This window comes from Vicia villosa, unplaced genomic scaffold, assembly GCF_029867415.1.
Source record: "Vicia villosa cultivar HV-30 ecotype Madison, WI unplaced genomic scaffold, Vvil1.0 ctg.002710F_1_1, whole genome shotgun sequence".
Taxonomy (NCBI): Eukaryota; Viridiplantae; Streptophyta; class Magnoliopsida; order Fabales; family Fabaceae; genus Vicia; species Vicia villosa.
The window spans coordinates 6,837-26,091 of NW_026706009.1; positions in this window are offsets into that span (position 1 = coordinate 6,837).

The window sequence follows — 19,255 nt, forward strand, 5'->3', positions numbered from 1 at the left end:
TTCAAATGCAACTTCCAACATCTCTGCTGATCAAGGTAAGTGCAAATTTTCAGGGCATCTATTTATTCAATCATCTTCTACCCTCAGATTTCAGACAATCTCTTCAGGTTTAAGAAGATTGAATAGGGGCAACTGTTATACCCCAAAATTTGCCCACTTCTTTTTTCAGGAAAGTTTCAATATGAAAATTAAGAGTCTCATATAAACATGGATTTTTTCAAAATATCCTGACATATGAAGAACTTGGTTTTCAGAATTTTTCTTACACAGTAACTTGGCTTACAGTGGAATTTATTCTTACGCAAACGCCAAATACTGTTCTTTACTTCACAAATACTATTTATTTATTTTACAGATAAATAGTACTAACACAGTTCATGCAGGGTTAAATCTTTTTGCAGGCGCAAAAGCAGGAAACTCACACTGTACTGGTAACAATTGTTTTTGTTTTCCCACTAACTTTTGTGCTATATTCCATTATTTTCAAAATCTTTTCAAATCTATCCTTTCAAATTCAAATCTCAACTTTATTCTATCCATCTCTCTTTTCCCAACAATACCTTACACTTTCTTTCAAATCTCACTACCACTCAAATTTCCTTTTGTACGGAATCACATCATTCCCCAACGTCTCTATCATCTTTCCATTCTATAAATACATCTCCTTCTTTTCACAAATCTCACATCAAATTCTAAATCATCTTTCAAATTTCTACTTCATCATCCATTTTCTTTCTTCTTTCCTAGCAAGAATGGCAAAATGGATAGAGACACTGTTTCTTACAGTCATCACCATTGCTACGGTGATCATGACTTTCTTCTGCCTACACAGTCCTGAGAAGTGTGGACCTGCAATGGTTGCATTCCCAATCCTCTACATGTTATTGATCATAGCATGGTTCATCAACCGTCATTTTTAAAGTTTGCCGTGTCTCTTATTTTCTTAAACGTACCGTCTATTCGTCGTACTGTTCAATAGTATGTAATATTTATACTGTCAGTATTAAATGTTGTACTATTTGTCATAATATTGCTTAATTACTAAGATAATATTTTGTGTGTTTCTGCCAGTCAAATATTTCTATTTCTGTGCATTTAACAATTTTCAGGTTATTATCGGTAATTTTACCCGCATACTGTAAATATCTGTTATTATGTTTCTGTTTTCTAACAAGTCATGTAAATAAATTTTTCATGCTTCACATATAACAAAAACAAAAATAACAACAAAAAAAGAAAATTAACTTTGACAGTTGATTTTTTTCACTTTAACTGCTGCTTCAGTACACGAACAGTCGGTTGACAGACAAACTGCAGACAGTACAATTCACAGTGATTTGTACAATCAATCAAATCAATCATTCACAATTCAAATTTCCAAGATTTTTGTGTTAGAAGTCTTCTGAATATCACATGATTAGCAGAAACTCAACACTGCACAAAAATCAGGTACGCTTAACTGCCTCCTATACAGACAGTCCCTAATCAGGGTTTTTCTTGTTTTAACAGGAGCAACAAGTTTTGAGAGCTCAAATGGATTTCATATACATCCATACATCTCAAAGTACCATCATACAAATTTTCAAACTTCAATTCACTCAGACGCACCGTCAGCAGCTCAAACAGTCAACAGACGACCCGTTTGACCAAAAAAGTCAACTGACAGTCAAAAATGAAATTTTTTGTCAAAGTCCATATTTTGTCAAAGGATTCAACATTTGATCATTGGATGCTCACAATTCATCAAGGAAAGATCAAAAATCAACAAAACCCTAAGATTCAAAATTAGGGTTTTTGCCTGAAAAGTCAACTCAACTTTGACTGATCATAACTCTCTCATCCTTCATCCAAAAAATGTCAACCAAAGCTCATTTTGAAGGAAATTCAATTATCTTTCAAATGCAATTGATCCCATGGTCATAGCATTCACCATTTGAAAAATATGGCCAAAGACATTACAGGTCATTTTCAAAGTCAACAAAAAGACACTTTTTTCAAATGGACACACAAGGAGAACCAAAAATCATTTTGATATGAGACCAAAGACATTGGTTAGAGGACTCTTTGAGGTTTCCAAAAAGTGCAAGATCTCCTTCATATGACAAAAATTGAAGGATTTACACCTTGTTGAAGTTGGCTAAATTTTGGGAAAATGCATGAAATCAACATTGCTCAAAAATGTTTTTTTTCCAAATGAGTCCAAGTTTTTATGGTCCAAACATCTTTGCCATGTTACTATGGGCCTCCCACGACCAAGACAAAGCCCACATCTTTATTGGCCATTTTTTGCATAATTTTATCTTACTTTAAGATTAAAATTAAAAGGAAAATGCATGGATAATGGTTGCTTGGCCTCCAAGTATGACTCACTTCAAGGAATCTTCATTTTTTCTGCAAGAATTGAAGAGCAAGACAAGAGCATTGAATGGAGTCAAGCTTGGTCAACAATTCAAAGATTTTTAATATTTTAAAAATCAAACTTTCAACAAAGACAACAAAGCTTCTTAGCTTGAGTTCCAAGCAACTTTGGGCTATAAAAGAAGCATCATACTTCAGCAAAAGGGGGGAGACACGAAATATAGCAAGAGCATAGCCAAGAAACCTCTAAAATTTCTCAAAATTCTCCAAACTTTGTAACTTTCGAATTATATATTTCAGCCACTATCAATACAAACCAATTGCTCTAATCATCTCCTGGCACTTAATATAGTAAGTTGGAAGCAATAACCATGGCTATATACTCATAGAAATCGTGTTTCAAAAATAACATATTCATGCATATTATCAACTTGTGATATCTAAACTATAAGCTTATTTAAACACAATCTAATGCCTTTGCCATCCATTTGAGATCATATGGGGTAGATCTAACGTTTAACATGTGAGTTTAAAGCCCTAAATCGTGGGGTGCCATGGTTGAAGCTCAAAGCTTCAACCTCTTCGTGTTCATACTTAACGTGGTCAAATGAGAAAACTAACCTCACCATTGGACTCAGGAGGTCATCTTTAGTAGATCTGGGCCCTTGTGGTTTTTATTTTCATGCGTTTTTGTAGGTTTCAAAAATCCAGAAATTCGAAGGTGGAATCCGCAGGTAAAATCGCAGGTAAGTCCGCAGCTAAATCCGCAGGAAATAGGTTGAAGATGATGAATAGTGATGAGGACTCTTTGACCACACGCGTGGCAAGTCCTTCTCTTCCTATTCGCCAGTCAACCGCACGTGGGTCCCACGCTGGACTCTCAAAGTCAGCATAATTCCATGTTATCCCTCTAGCCACGTGCATCATGTTCCATTCAATCTGGGCCATAGATCCTCATTAAAAATGAATCCAACGCACCATAACACACAACCACACCATGCACCTTCATCTGACTTCCACACCAGATTAGTATCCTTTTTAATTTTCTATTTTATTTTATTTTTATTTGCAAAAATAATTAAAAATAGTTAAAAAATCCCAAAAAATTCACAAAAAATATTTTAAACTTCTAAAATAGTATATTATTTTCTGAAACAAAAATATTTTATTTTTCTTCAAAATTTCAATATTTTTCATAATTAATTAGTATGTATTTATATATTTGCTTATTAATTATTTCAATTAGTCAAAAAATCATAAAAAAAATTGTTCTTTGTGTTAAATATTGTTTATATATTATAAACTAATTTTGTACATATTTAGGATAATTTTCTTTTTAAGTATTAATTATTTGTGTAATTATTCATATAATTATGTTTTAATTAACTTAAAAAAATCCAAAAACAATTTCCAAAATCCAAAAAAATTAGTTTTGTTCTAAAATCAATTAATAAACATTTTGTACATATTCTAAACTTATTTTCTAAGTTTAATCATATTTTCATCTTTTCTTTATTTTAAATTAATTAATAATGCATTAATTATATTTTAAAATAAATCATAAAAAACTCCAAAAACATGCCTTTTATTTCTTGCAATTTAAATTCCTAGATAAATGTATAGGATGTCAAATTCATGTAAATAGGCTAGTTTACATTTCCCGCACAATCGATGTAATAGCGTAGATTTACTTTCTGCACTTTACATTTCCGCATTTTAATTTCCAGCACCCATATAAACTGCGTGTATGTCAAAGATAAAACTGAACCGTCAGATCACTAACTTCAAAGATAAATATCTGAATCCAATCACAATCACATTTGCACCTCCTAGGGTAACCCCTTTTCACTCTTTTCAAAATCAAAGTTACATTTCTACTGTTTCGAGTACAAAATCGAACCTTTTGTTTATATCCGACGAATGGATAGATTTTTAAAGGGAACAAGGATAAAGACCTCCTAACTCAGGGTAGACCTCCTAGTTTGCTTGCTCAAAATCAAAACAAACAAAATTCTCATACACTGTTGTTTTTTTTAAAACGAATTTTCCAAAAGACAATATTTTGTATACATCCAAACACGGATCATTACAAAATTAACGATCTTTTCAAAACATCTTTCGAAAGATAAACAAGCATTTGTATATATCCGCACAAGGATCATTACAAATTCTATTTGCAAAGGTATTTCAAAAACACAGGTAAAGCATTCCGAATCAATTGAAAAGTAAAGCAAATGAGCTAAGCAAATTAAAGAGCCCATGGATAACCATGGATACAAAGGGTGCTAACACCTTCCCTTTGTATAACCTACCCCCTTACCCAGAATCTCTCAAAGGTCTTTTTTCTGTTTCTTTTATAAACCTTTCCTTCATTGGATAAAATAAAAGGTCGGTGGCGACTCTGTAAACTTTTTCAAAAGTGACGCGAAAGCGTCCGATCGACAAAAAAGAGTCAGTTCACGTATCCCACCCACGGAGGGGTATGGCCCGAAAGGACGGTCCACAAAGTGGTTTAAATGTGTTGCTACGAAAAATACACAAGTTTTAAAAATAAAGGACGATATTATCCTATTTTTAACTATGTTTATTAACTACCTTTTAATAATAACAATTATAAGATTTTATTACTAGATTCTTTAATCTCACTTAACAAAAATTTGGTTGTCAGTAGTTTTATTTTAGTCATGAGACTTTATTTTTTCCTCTATTTCATTTTTATTTACTTAAAAATTAGACTTTATAATAACTGATTCTCTACCTTTATATCATTTTAGTGATACACATAGTATTATATAAATATTTAGATAAATGGCTATCTAAACAAAGTTATTGGTTTATTTACACATAGTATTATATAATTATAATAAACGACATGGTCGTATCAAAACAAAGTTTTTGGTTCATTTATAATTACTCATATTTAAATAAATAACACTTATAGTATATTACATTTTATACATATACACAAATATTTATGGTAATATCTCACCGATGTTTATATATTTATTCAGTAATTTCTTACCACTTGTATTTTGACTCAATCCATTCATTGATTTTTCTTCTCCTATCATAGAGACTCAATTAGTTTTGTTCTACTTGTAATTTCTATTTTATATATTTGAACATTTCATCTCCTTTTTTATCCTCATATCAAAGATAATTCTTTTTTATGCGTATGGTAATTCATGACAAGAACAAGTTTCCTTTAGTTGATGGAATACTTGAAATTCTTGGTGATGTGATTTCATTGAAAATTTATGGAAATGGTGCAATAAACTAGTTCATTCTAAAATAATAAACCAGAATAATAGAAGTGGTTTAAATGTGTTGCTACGAAAAATACACAAGTTTTAAAAATAAAGGACGATATTATCCTATTTTTAACTATGTTTATTAACTACCTTTTAATAATAACAATTATAAGATTTTATTACTAGATTCTTTAATCTCACTTAACAAAAATTTGGTTGTCAGTAGTTTTATTTTAGTCATGAGACTTTATTTTTTCCTCTATTTCATTTTTATTTACTTAAAAATTAGGCTTTATAATAACTGATTATTTACCTTTATATCATTTTAGTGATACACATAATATTATATAAATATTTAGATAAATGGCTATCTAAACAAAGTTATTGGTTTATTTTCACATAATATTATATAATTATAATAAACGACATGGTCGTATCAAAACAAAGTTTTTGGTTCATTTATAATTACTCATATTTAAATAAATAACACTTATAGTATATTACATTTTATACATATACACAAATATTTATGGTAATATCTCACCGATGTTTATATATTTATTCAGTAATTTCTTACCACTTGTATTTTGACTCAATCCATTCATTGATTTTTCTTCTCCTATCATAGAGACTCAATTAGTTTTGTTCTACTTGTTATTTCTATTTTATATATTTGAACATTTCATCTCCTATTTTATCCTCATATCAAAGATAATTCTTTTTTATGCGTATGGAAATTCATGACAAGAACAAGTTTCCTTTAGTTGATGGAATACTTGAAATTCTTGGTGATGTGATTTCATTGAAAATTTATGGAAATGGTGCAATAAACTAGTTCAATCTAAAATAATAAACTAGAATAATAGAAGTGGTTTAAATGTGTTGCTACGAAAAATACACAAGTTTTAAAAATAAAGGACGATATTATCCTATTTTTAACTATGTTTATTAACTACCTTTTAAAATTAACAATTATAAGATTTTATTACTAGATTCTTTAATCTCACTTAACAAAAATTTGGTTGTCAGTAGTTTTATTTTAGTCATGAGACTTTATTTTTTCCTTTATTTCATTTTTATTTACTTAAAAATTAGACTTTATAATAACTGATTCTTTACCTTTATATCATTTTAGTGATACACATAGTATTATATAAATATTTAGATAAATGGCTATCTAAACAAAGTTATTGGTTTATTTACACATAGTATTATATAAATATAATAAACGACATGGTCATATCAAAACAAAGTTTTTGGTTCATTTATAGTTACTCATATTTAAATAAATAACACTTATAGTATATTACATTTTATACATATACACAAATATTTATGGTAATATCTCACCGATCTTTATATATTTATTCAGTAATTTCTTACCACTTGTATTTTGACTCAATCCATTCATTGATTTTTCTTCTCCTATCATAGAGACTCAATTAGTTTTGTTCTACTTGTAATTTCTATTTTATATATTTGAACATTTCATCTCCTTTTTTATCCTCATATCAAAGATAATTCTTTTTTATGCGTATGGTAATTCATGACAAGAACAAGTTTCCTTTAGTTGATGGAATACTTGAAATTCTTGGTGATGTGATTTCATTGAAAATTTATGCAAATGGTGCAATAAACTAGTTCAATCTAAAATAATAAACCAGAATAATAGAAGTGGTTTAAATGTGTTGCTACGAAAAATACACAAGTTTTAAAAATAAAGGACGATATTATCCTATTTTTAACTATGTTTATTAACTACCTTTTAATAATAACAATTATAAGATTTTATTACTAGATTCTTTAATCTCACTTAACAAAAATTTGGTTGTCAGTAGTTTTATTTTAGTCATGAGACTTTATTTTTTCCTCTATTTCATTTTTATTTACTTAAAAATTAGACTTTATAATAACTGATTCTTTACCTTTATATCATTTTAGTGATACACATAGTATTATATAAATATTTAGATAAATGGCTATCTAAACAAAGTTATTGGTTTATTTACACATAGTATTATATAAATATAATAAACGACATGGTCATATCAAAACAAAGTTTTTGGTTCATTTATAGTTACTCATATTTAAATAAATAACACTTATAGTATATTACATTTTATACATATACACAAATATTTATGGTAATATCTCACCGATCTTTATATATTTATTCAGTAATTTCTTACCACTTGTATTTTGACTCAATCCATTCATTGATTTTTCTTCTCCTATCATAGAGACTCAATTAGTTTTGTTCTACTTGTAATTTCTATTTTATATATTTGAACATTTCATCTCCTTTTTTATCCTCATATCAAAGATAATTCTTTTTTATGCGTATGGTAATTCATGACAAGAACAAGTTTCCTTTAGTTGATGGAATACTTGAAATTCTTGGTGATGTGATTTCATTGAAAATTTATGGAAATGGTGCAATAAACTAGTTCAATCTAAAATAATAAACTAGAATAATAGAAGTGGTTTAAATGTGTTGCTACGAAAAATACACAAGTTTTAAAAATAAAGGACGATATTATCCTATTTTTAACTATGTTTATTAACTACCTTTTAATAATAACAATTATAAGATTTTATTACTAGATTCTTTAATCTCACTTAACAAAAATTTGGTTGTCAGTAGTTTTATTTTAGTCATGAGACTTTATTTTTTCCTCTATTTCATTTTTATTTACTTAAAAATTAGACTTTATAATAACTGATTATTTACCTTTATATCATTTTAGTGATACACATAATATTATATAAATATTTAGATAAATGGCTATCTAAACAAAGTTATTGGTTTATTTACACATAGTATTATATAAATATAATAAACGACATGGTCATATCAAAACAAAGTTTTTGGTTCATTTATAATTACTCATATTTAAATAAATAACACTTATAGTATATTACATTTTATACATATACACAAATATTTATGGTAATATCTCACCGATGTTTATATATTTATTCAGTAATTTCTTACCACTTGTATTTTGACTCAATCCATTCATTGATTTTTCTTCTCCTATCATAGAGACTCAATTAGTTTTGTTCTACTTGTAATTTCTATTTTATATATTTGAACATTTCATCTCCTTTTTATCCTCATATCAAAGATAATTCTTTTTTATGCGTATGATAATTCATGACAAGAATAAGTTTCCTTTAGTTGATGGAATACTTGAAATTCTTGGTGATGTGATTTCATTGAAAATTTATGGAAATGGTGCAATAAACTAGTTCAATCTAAAATAATAAACTAGAATAATAGAAGTGGTTTAAATGTGTTGCTACGAAAAATACACAAGTTTTAAAAATAAAGGACGATATTATCCTATTTTTAACTATGTTTATTAACTACCTTTTAATAATAACAATTATAAGATTTTATTACTAGATTCTTTAATCTCACTTAACAAAAATTTGGTTGTCACTAGTTTTATTTTAGTCATGAGACTTTATTTTTTCCTCTATTTCATTTTTATTTACTTAAAAATTAGACTTTATAATAACTGATTATTTACCTTTATATCATTTTAGTCATACACATAATATTATATAAATATTTATATAAATGGCTATTTAAACAAAGTTATTGGTTTATTTACACACAATATTATATAATTATAATAAACGACATGGTCATATCAAAACAAAGTTTTTGGTTCATTTATAATTACTCATATTTAAATAAATAACACTTATAGTATATTACATTTTATACATATACACAAATATTTATGGTAATATCTCACCGATGTTTATATATTTATTCAGTAATTTCTTACCACTTGTATTTTGACTCAATCCATTCATTGATTTTTCTTCTCCTATCATAGAGACTCAATTAGTTTTGTTCTACTTATTATTTCTATTTTATATATTTGAACATTTCATCTCCTTTTTTATCCTCATATCAAAGATAATTCTTTTTTATGCGTATGATAATTCATGACAAGAACAAGTTTCCTTTAGTTGATGGAATACTTGAAATTCTTGGTGATGAGATTTCATTGAAAATTTATGGAAATGGTGCAATAAATTAGTTCAATCTAAAATAATAAACTAGAATAATAGAAGTGGTTTAAATGTGTTGCTATTATCCTATTTTTATTAACTTTTTAATAATAACAATTCTAAGATTTTTTACTAGACTCTTTAACAAAAGTTTTATTGTCAATAGTTTTAATTTACTCATGAGACATTATTTTTTTCGTCTATTTTCATTTTCATTTATTTAAAAATTAGAGTTTATAATAACCAATTTCTTCCCTTTATATCATTTTAGTGATACACATAGTATTATATAAATATTTAGATAAAAGGTCATCTAAACCTCATACTTAAAAAGACATCCTTGTAATTATATATCATATAAGTTAAAAAGAGTAACAAATGTTGATATTTTTATGCAAAATTTTGATACTTTCAAAAAATAATTATGCATATGTGCAAAAATAAAAGAGAAATAAGTTAAAAAAGAATAAATAAAGGCAAATTAGATAATAAATAAATCATTAGTATTGAATGTTCCTCATCTAAGTTTGAAGTAGTAATGGAAGTAATTTTTAATCTCTCATTAAAATAATATAATAAAGATAGAGAATTTTATGTGATTAATTTGAAAATATATATATAGAGAATTTTATGTGATTAATTTGAATATATATATATATATATATATATATATATATATATATATATATATATATATATATATATATATATATATATAACAAGATTTAAAATCTATAATCACTATTAATATTTATTTTCATGTTACATGTATGACTCTAAGAATTATATTTAATATTAGTATTCTTTGCAAGATATATTAGTGATGTTATGCATGTAGTTTGAGGTGTTATTTTTTATTGAAATATATTATACTTAGTCATACTTAATTCATGAGAATGATAGAAAATTAATTGTGTGTGATTTATCTAATATTTTAAATTGATACTCTTATGCATGTAGTTGGTGCTACTTTGTCATATTTAATTTGTGAGATGGATGAAAACTCAATCGTGTATGATTTGTATAATATTTAAAATTATTTTTTAATTTAAAATTGATGATAAATTAATTGTGATTGTTATCTTTTCTTTAATTATTATATGTATTGACACATAAAAATAAGGCTTAAATATATTTTTAGTCCTTTAAGTTTAGATTTTTTAAACAAATGGCCCCTTATTACAAAATCAGCAAATTTTTGTCCTTTATTTTTGCATGCCTCTGGATTAACATAGTCCCCATTATGTCATGTTTTTTAATAAGCTAGCATGATTATAGTCAATTCATTATATGAGTTAGTTTATTTTATTAATAAATTGAATATTGTGTAGTTTACAAAAATCTAAAATGATATTTTAATTAATTATAACATTATTTTAAGAGAAAAAGGGTGATGCACTGTGTAAAATAGTTTTACACTCTCAACCAATCACAACCATGTATCTGATTCCATCACACTTTTATCTTTAAATTTTTTTTAATAAAATGGCAAATTACTTATTTTCTATTGGATGACAGTGTAAAATTGTTTTACACTGTCAGTGCATATCCATTAAACCCTTATTTTAATTGTTTTAAAATTATTAACGTTTCAAGTGATTATTATAAACAACCATAAGCCCTTTTCATGCCTTTCTTTGCCCTAATTTTTGTACCCAATCACCTTCTCATTCAAGTCCGCCTTAAATTCCCTGCAAGTTCACCTATAAGTTTTGTGGCTTAATTTTCGTTTTTATTCACCATCACGTTAGAGCGTTCAAGTTCACCTTCATCCATGCAAATAGAGACCGAAAATGATGAATTCAGAACACCAAAAGAAGAAAAACGAAGAGGTCAACTATTGTGTGAGGTATGTTTGTTTGTACCTTTTGCTATTGTCAGTGGACCCCTTATGTGTTTGGTTTGTTTATTTTTTTTGGTTCCGTTGTTGAGTATTGTTTCTGTACATTTTTGGTCCCGTCCCGTTGTTGAGCATTGTTTATGTACATTTGTGGTCTCGTGTGTTTGTTTGTGTTAATTCAAAAATGTTTTTTTCGAATCTTTGTCAGGCCATCTAAGACTAATAAGGTTAGGTTGAGGATAATATGAGATAACTAGTTGAGGAACCTGTTAAGTGGTATGTTAATGTCCAAGTTACTAAGATAAAATGGGGTTAAGATGTAGATTATATGTCATACATGGAGATACAAGAAATGATTCAGAGTGAGGGTTATGCAAATATTAAGTGTTTGTGGTATTGGAAACTTACATATAGTTTTTCACATGGTCTTAGACCCTTGAGCATTGATAAGGATGTTCTGTAATTTTCAAAAGATGTGGTAGGATATGATGTAGTTGACTTATATGTGGAGCATGAAGTTGAAATTCATGATATTGTTGATGAAAGTGAAGTAGATGTTTACATTGAGGTTGATGATAATGTACAATGCACTGGTTTCAAAAATGAAAATAATGAGGATGAAGTAGGTGATGAAGCTGAAGAAAATAACATTGATGATGCTAAGAAGGGTGAGGTTAGAATAGGTAATGATGCTGGAGAAGATAACATTGGTGATACTAACAATGTTGAGGCTGGAGTAGGTAATGAAGCTGTTGCTCCTAACATTGATGATGCTAACAATGTTGAGGCTAAAGTAGGTAATTAAGTTGTTAATGCTAACATTGACGATGCTAACAAAGGTGCGGCTGAAGAAGATAACAATGATGAGGATTATGTGGCAAGTGAGAGTAGCTTTGAGGATACTGAGTTCCAATTCCAAAGGGTGGCAATAAACTAAAGAAGGCTAAGAAAGTGAATGCTAAGACTAAGAAAGTTGTGGCCAAGGCTAAGATAGTGAAGACTAAGGAGAAGCAAATAGAAAATGGTCAAAGTTCACAAGCTCCTCAACCCACTCAAGAGTAGTGTAATTTAGGTTTATGTAATACTATATGGTTATATTTTGGGCAAGTGATGTAAGGGTAGTTATGAAGGGTTGAACTGATGTTTTATTTTGACTCAAGTTATATCTTGAGTGTTATTTTGGTTGTACGAAAACAAGTGTTCAAACAAGGTTAATGTTATGGTATTATGGTATTACTCTATTAAATCAGTTGTGGTGTATTACAGTTCCAGAAATTATATGCTATTAATTTCTTAAATATATGGTTGTGACTTTGTCAAGTTGTGGTGCATTACAGGTCAAAGATTATATGCTATTACAAGTCAAAAATTATGGTCAAGCTGGTGCATTACAGGTCCACAATTTGTGTCAATTTATAGTCAATTAACAGGTTCATAATTTGTGTCAACTTATAGAAAATTATAGAAAATTTACAGGTCCACAATTTGTGTCAAGTTATGGTCAAATTGGTGCATTTAAGCTTATAGACAAATTATAGTCAAGTTATGTGAAATTGCAGACAAATTATAGAAGACAACTATAGAACTATGAACCATGAACCATTGTATTAATTTTGAATTGAACCATTACAGAGTTATTACATTAACATTGAACAATTACATAATCACAACATAAAACCTAGTCAACTATACCCTATTTCATCAATGTTGTTCCAACAAACGCAAACAACATTACAAAAAACAAAATCCAACTAATCTTCAACTGCTTCTTCAAGATCTTAACATTCATCTTCATTCCATCCTCATTTTATTTGTAGGTGTTAACTATCTCCTTCTCCTCATTCAAGTTCTTTAATAGTGCAGAGATTAACTCTTTTACCCTAGGATTCATCTCCTCGTCCAACCAAGAAAAATGAGTGCATTTTTTGTATCCTTGGATCTGTTGACAAAAACAAAGAGGAAGATGAATTAAAATCTAAACCAAGTACAGAGGACGAATAATATGAATAAAGCTCAAACTTTGGATCTGTTTGTACATTATACATGCCACATCCATAGAAACGGCGATCTGGGTTCGCATCCGTCCATGTCATCATCAACGGAGCATCGAGATCACACTTGCATAGGTACCTCGAACAACTTGAAGATCTGCTACCATAACTAAACTCATACTACTGTGACATTTGAGGAAGGGAAACGATGAACAGTGGTAGAGAGTTACGAAAGACTTGAAGGAAGACGAAGAACATGAGGTAAGAATGGGTTCTAATACTTATATCCAATTAAAACAATTAAAATAATATTATAATTAATTAAAATATCATTTCATATTTTTGTAATTTACGAGATTCAACTTATTAATAAAATAAACTCAATTGATGACATGGATTGGCTAAAATCATGTCAGCTCATTACAAACACATGACACATCAGTTAAAATGGACGGGGGACCATGTAAATTCAGAGGCATGCTAAATTAAGGGACAAGATTCGTTGGTTTTGTAATAGGGAAATCATTTGTTTAAAATGTCCAAAGTAAGGGGATCAAAAGTGCATTTAAGCCTAAAAATAATAAGCCTAAAAATAATAATATTGTCAGTCTAAATGGAAAGATAGATGATTTTAGAATTAATTAATGGTATTTCGACCATAACAAATCAAACGAATATAAACACAGGAAAAAATCATTGTCAAGTCTTCTGGTTTCCTTCGTGATCATCAAGAGTTTATACTTCATTAGGATTAGATAATTGGAATTCATGGTCATGTTTGTGTTAATAATACCACTAATTGAAGATAATAAAGTATAAACACATGTTAGGAAAATTGCACCCACAAAGGTATACAGAATACTCCGAAAAATTAGAACAAGTCTAATATAGTGTCAAATATTGCAAAAGAGGATTGCTATATGTACACTAAACTTTGAAACCGTATGTTTACACCCTATTAAAATACAGCCTGGCCCAAATGATTGTTTGTATTAGAATAGATAAAAAATAATTATTAAAGATTTAACAAAACCCAAACCGTATTATTATACGGTGTATGTGTAACATCAAGTGTACACATAACATTTCTCATTGCAAAATATATAAAACATTCATGCATTTCAGTGTAAATAGTTTAATGAGTTAGCTCCGTAGGCCACAATTTTATGGCAAATAGAATACTTTTATCTATAAATATTGTATTTTTAAAATTCATCTAATCAATTAATCAAGTTATTTTATGTCTTTTATCTTTTTACTTTTTCTACGAGGACGATGAAAAATATTTGTGTCCTATCTAGAAGCATCATGTTCAATCAAACTGATCAAGTAAACTGTAAACATGATTTAAAAGTCTGATAATAGTACTACCATCTTTGTCCAATTACATTTGGATTATTAAATTTTAATATTTAAATAATGAGTTGTGTTATATTGACACCAACAATATGACACTGTATCATTTACACTGTATTATTTACACTTCATTGCAAGTGGGGCACAAATTCCAATACATACATATATTATAAAAAGAAAAAAGTATAGAGAAATGTTATTTGTACACTGGATTGTACACTTACTCCGTCCATTTGAATAATTTGTATATACTCATTAATTTTTTAATAGTTTTTTTCTTACCTTGACAACTGTGCAGCACTAAAAAAATGCATGTATATGGTGTAAAAAATATTGGGTGTAGAAAGAGAGTGTAAACATAACATTACTCAGAAGTATATGCTCAAAAGTATATGGTATGGTATAAACATGCAGTGTATATGTCATATTATGGTATAATTCTATCATTTCTCTTAAGTAATACAACGTTGATATTTAATTTTTTTAAACATATATTAGAAGTGTTCTAGGAACTAGATTCGTGTTGGTTTGTTGATCAACACATGCACAAGGTCTTAAATTTCTAACAAAATGTTTGACTCTAATTGTAGTTTTCGTAAATTTTTATTTAAAAACATGTAGCTGCTCACATTTTTTACATGGCTAACAAATAAGGAAAGAGGAAATACAAAAAAAAAAAAAAAACTAAGCATATTAAGAGAAATGAGTAATTTACGTGCATGTAATTGGTTGACATATTGGGTGTAATCAGTTATGCCATTTTAATTTGTCATACAAAAACTTACAATAGCTAAGTGCAACCGGTTGATATAATGTGTCAATCAGTTACACTTGGAACATTTTAGTTAAAACTGAGTCAAAAGCAGCATGTAACCTGTTGGCATAATAGTACAATCGATTACATCTGAAAGTCTTCAGTTTTATTTGTTTGATAATTGAAAATATGTTCCTAAAGGGACAGATGTTAGACACGATGTTGGAACAACTGGTCTAACTTGTTAAACCAGTATGAAATCATAATAACTACAACAATAACACAATGCAAAAAGCAATAAAATAACACAAGAAATTGGTAACTCAATTCGAAACCACACCTACGTCTAGAGGGCACTCTACCTAAGAAAGGAAATTCACTACTTCAGATTTGTACACTTATTCCTATAGGAACACCAACCCCATGAAGTTCAATACATTTTCCTAATCCTAGTGACTTTCTATTTAGGACTCCCCCTATATATGAGAGCCCCTCTCACATTCTCTCAATCGCTAACCCCCTAGTGGTCAGCTTCAATAACAGCTCTATTGATTATTGAATTTACAACTCAACTAAGACAAACCAACAACTATTCCAAGTTACTGAAACATAGAGTGATGTACACAAAGATTCAACACTAATTCTTATGACGTGTAGAATACAAGAAACAAAAAACTCACAAACCCTAACATAAAGAACCTAGTATTTCCGCACAAAACTCATATCTAAACAAGAGAAATTGAGTCTCCTTATATAGCAATGTTTTCTGGGTTTTTTCTCTTTGGATATCTGAATTAAATTCTTCTAGAATATTAGCTGAATCTGTTGGATTTGATATGCTCAATAAAAATCTCTGACAAAAGATATGATTTGTTATATTTCAAATTCAAATTTAAATATCCATTTAAATCTGATTTGATCTTCATAGTTGTCAAACAAATAAAACAAACATTGCTAACCAATTTGATTGAATCCCAATCAGAAATTTCGCACCAAGCAACATTCATTATGGCCTGCTATCTAGGGCCAGATGTTGCACTACACACATGCTGGAACATCATGTTCCACATGTTGCATCAGTACATCCAAATTAACTCTTCTCCATGAATTGTAGATCTTCTTCTAGAGTGAATTTTTAATAGAATAAATCAGAACCAATACTGCAATAACATTTGTCTATTTTTAGAGACGACACGTTGCATTACACGTGATTGAATATCGTGTTCCACATGTGTCCTTTTTGCACCACAAACAGGTTGAACAAACTCTATGTTATTTTGCATAATGCAGTCAAACTAAAAGGACCAACAATCTCCCACTTTGGCAAAACAACTCTTCAAGCAAAGAACAACTGAGTACTAAGAATTCCCACACTCATAACACACGTCAGCAACAACAGAAGAACAACTATCAGAGGATTCATCAACAACATAAGATACATAAATTAGTAGCATGGAAATTGCTACATATCGGTCAGTTGACACAAAATGCTCCCATAAATAGTTAACATGCAATTATTCATGATAGTTTAGTCATGCATGCACACATAGTTAGTAGTCAATAGTCAAAGGTTAGAAGCTGCTACTAGCTGTTGCACCCTAATTTTTGACCACTGAGATCCCACCATATTTCCAGATATTAGGATCATCATTATTATCATGCATATCATTTGCCAACCAAAATTACAAAAAAAATGTTGCTTGTTGCTTGTGTCCCAAGACAGGAGACTGATCAAATAAGAGACTGAGCAAATTAGGTTTTGAGGCCCACAAGGAAGTTTAACATTCTATTATGATTCAAAGGGTTATCTCATCAGTATCCAAGTCCAAAGATGGCTCAATTCAAGATCAATCATTTTCAAGATCACCTGAGGCCCAAATTAGGGTTTTGACCTAATTCCACTAGAGGGTTGACTTTTAATCAGGATATGGCTCCAAGACTGAAACCATGATCCAAAGGCATCCAAATCAACATTATAATCCTTTCACATCATTCATTTGAAGAGGAGGCCTTGGTTCATATGGAATCCACAAAACTGCAGTTCATCTGGAAAAAGTCCACTATGTGGGTCAACCTTTGTTTTTTGAGAAAAATGGTCAACCATGAACTTTTGAGGATTCAAATCATCAACATATGACTATTGAAGACATTTGACCAAGAGAAATCAAGAAAATTCATCAAGAATCAAAAAGTCAACAAAAGTCAAAATTAGGGTTTTTAAGTTATTTTGACCTCATTTTGGGAACTTTAAATTTCACCTACAAACTAAAAAAAAAACCCAACATGAAAGTTGTAGATCTTGATCAAATAAACAACTTTGTCACTTATCTCATTTCAACAAAAAATGATTATTTTGAGAGATATGGAATTATGAAGATTATGTTCAAAAAACTCAGAAATTTTTTAAGTGTTTTCACTTGAATTTTTCCTAACTTTGTGGCCATTTTTCTCCATGATCCCAAAGGATTTTGACGAAACTTTTAACAAGTGAATTTAAGTATGTAGCAAGGGCTTTCCAAAGAGACCATTAGCGTGAATTTCCATGGATTGAGCTATGAGATATGATTTTGTGAAGAAGGCTCCATAACAATTGAAAAAACTCCATGAACATGAGAAAGTTATGAACCAAAACCATTTTAAAATGAAATATTCCTTTCTTGCAGCTCCTATAACTTGTTCAAGACACAAATTTCAGAAGATTACACTTGCTTTTGAGTCATTATCCAAGTGTTATAAGCATTGTCCAAGATTTCATTCCATTTCAAGACTAAAGGCACCATTGCCATTTTCATAAAGAAGCTTTAATCTCAAAGTCCATTCTCCTTGAGCTTCCAACATGTTGCTTATGCATACACTCCACTAAAATATCAGACCAAACATGTCTAAAGCATCTAACAACTCCAAAGCATGCTTGTACTTCACTTTGGAACCATAACTTCTTCATTTCTTCGTGAAGAAGCAAAAGTACACAATTTTAAAATTATGGATCCATGTGATTTGATTCTTCCCTCCACAAATCTTAATTCATGCCTATAAATAGAGGGTATCACTCCCTTGATGAAACACATAAGAAATCCCAAAGTCACTCTTCATTCCAAAAATCCATTTTTATGTCATTTGCATTTTCATAGCAATTTTTAGTTAGAGAAGTTCTGGGTGCAAACCAACATTTCTAACATCTTCCATACATCATTTGGAAGCTGTTGATCACCTCCAAACACTTCCCAAACCCCTCAACTCAGAATCACTTTCAAACCTCCAATAAAGCTTCACAAAGAGCCTTAACCTTCCAAACTTCATTCCATAAGCACATTGCTCAAACAAATCATCCAAACACCTTCCATATATCATATAGAAGTTGTTCAGATCAGTCACTAACCACTGTAATACTTGCAAGCCATTGTTGCACTTTGAATTTTATTCATTTTGTAGGTACAGTCGAGCTTCATGTTCCAGAGGTGTTGAAGAGCAATTAAGCATTCCTTTAGCTTCCCTACAACACAAGGAAGCTATCCAGATCAAGCAAGGAGTTTTGTAACACCTTCAGGTTCAGATTGATCCCTATTTTCAGAGGTACAAAACTCAAACTTGAGCTTACTCATTTAGGCATCATCTTAAACCAAACTTGTTGTCAAATCTACTACAAACATGTGGGGATTAATACCCTAAGGTTTTA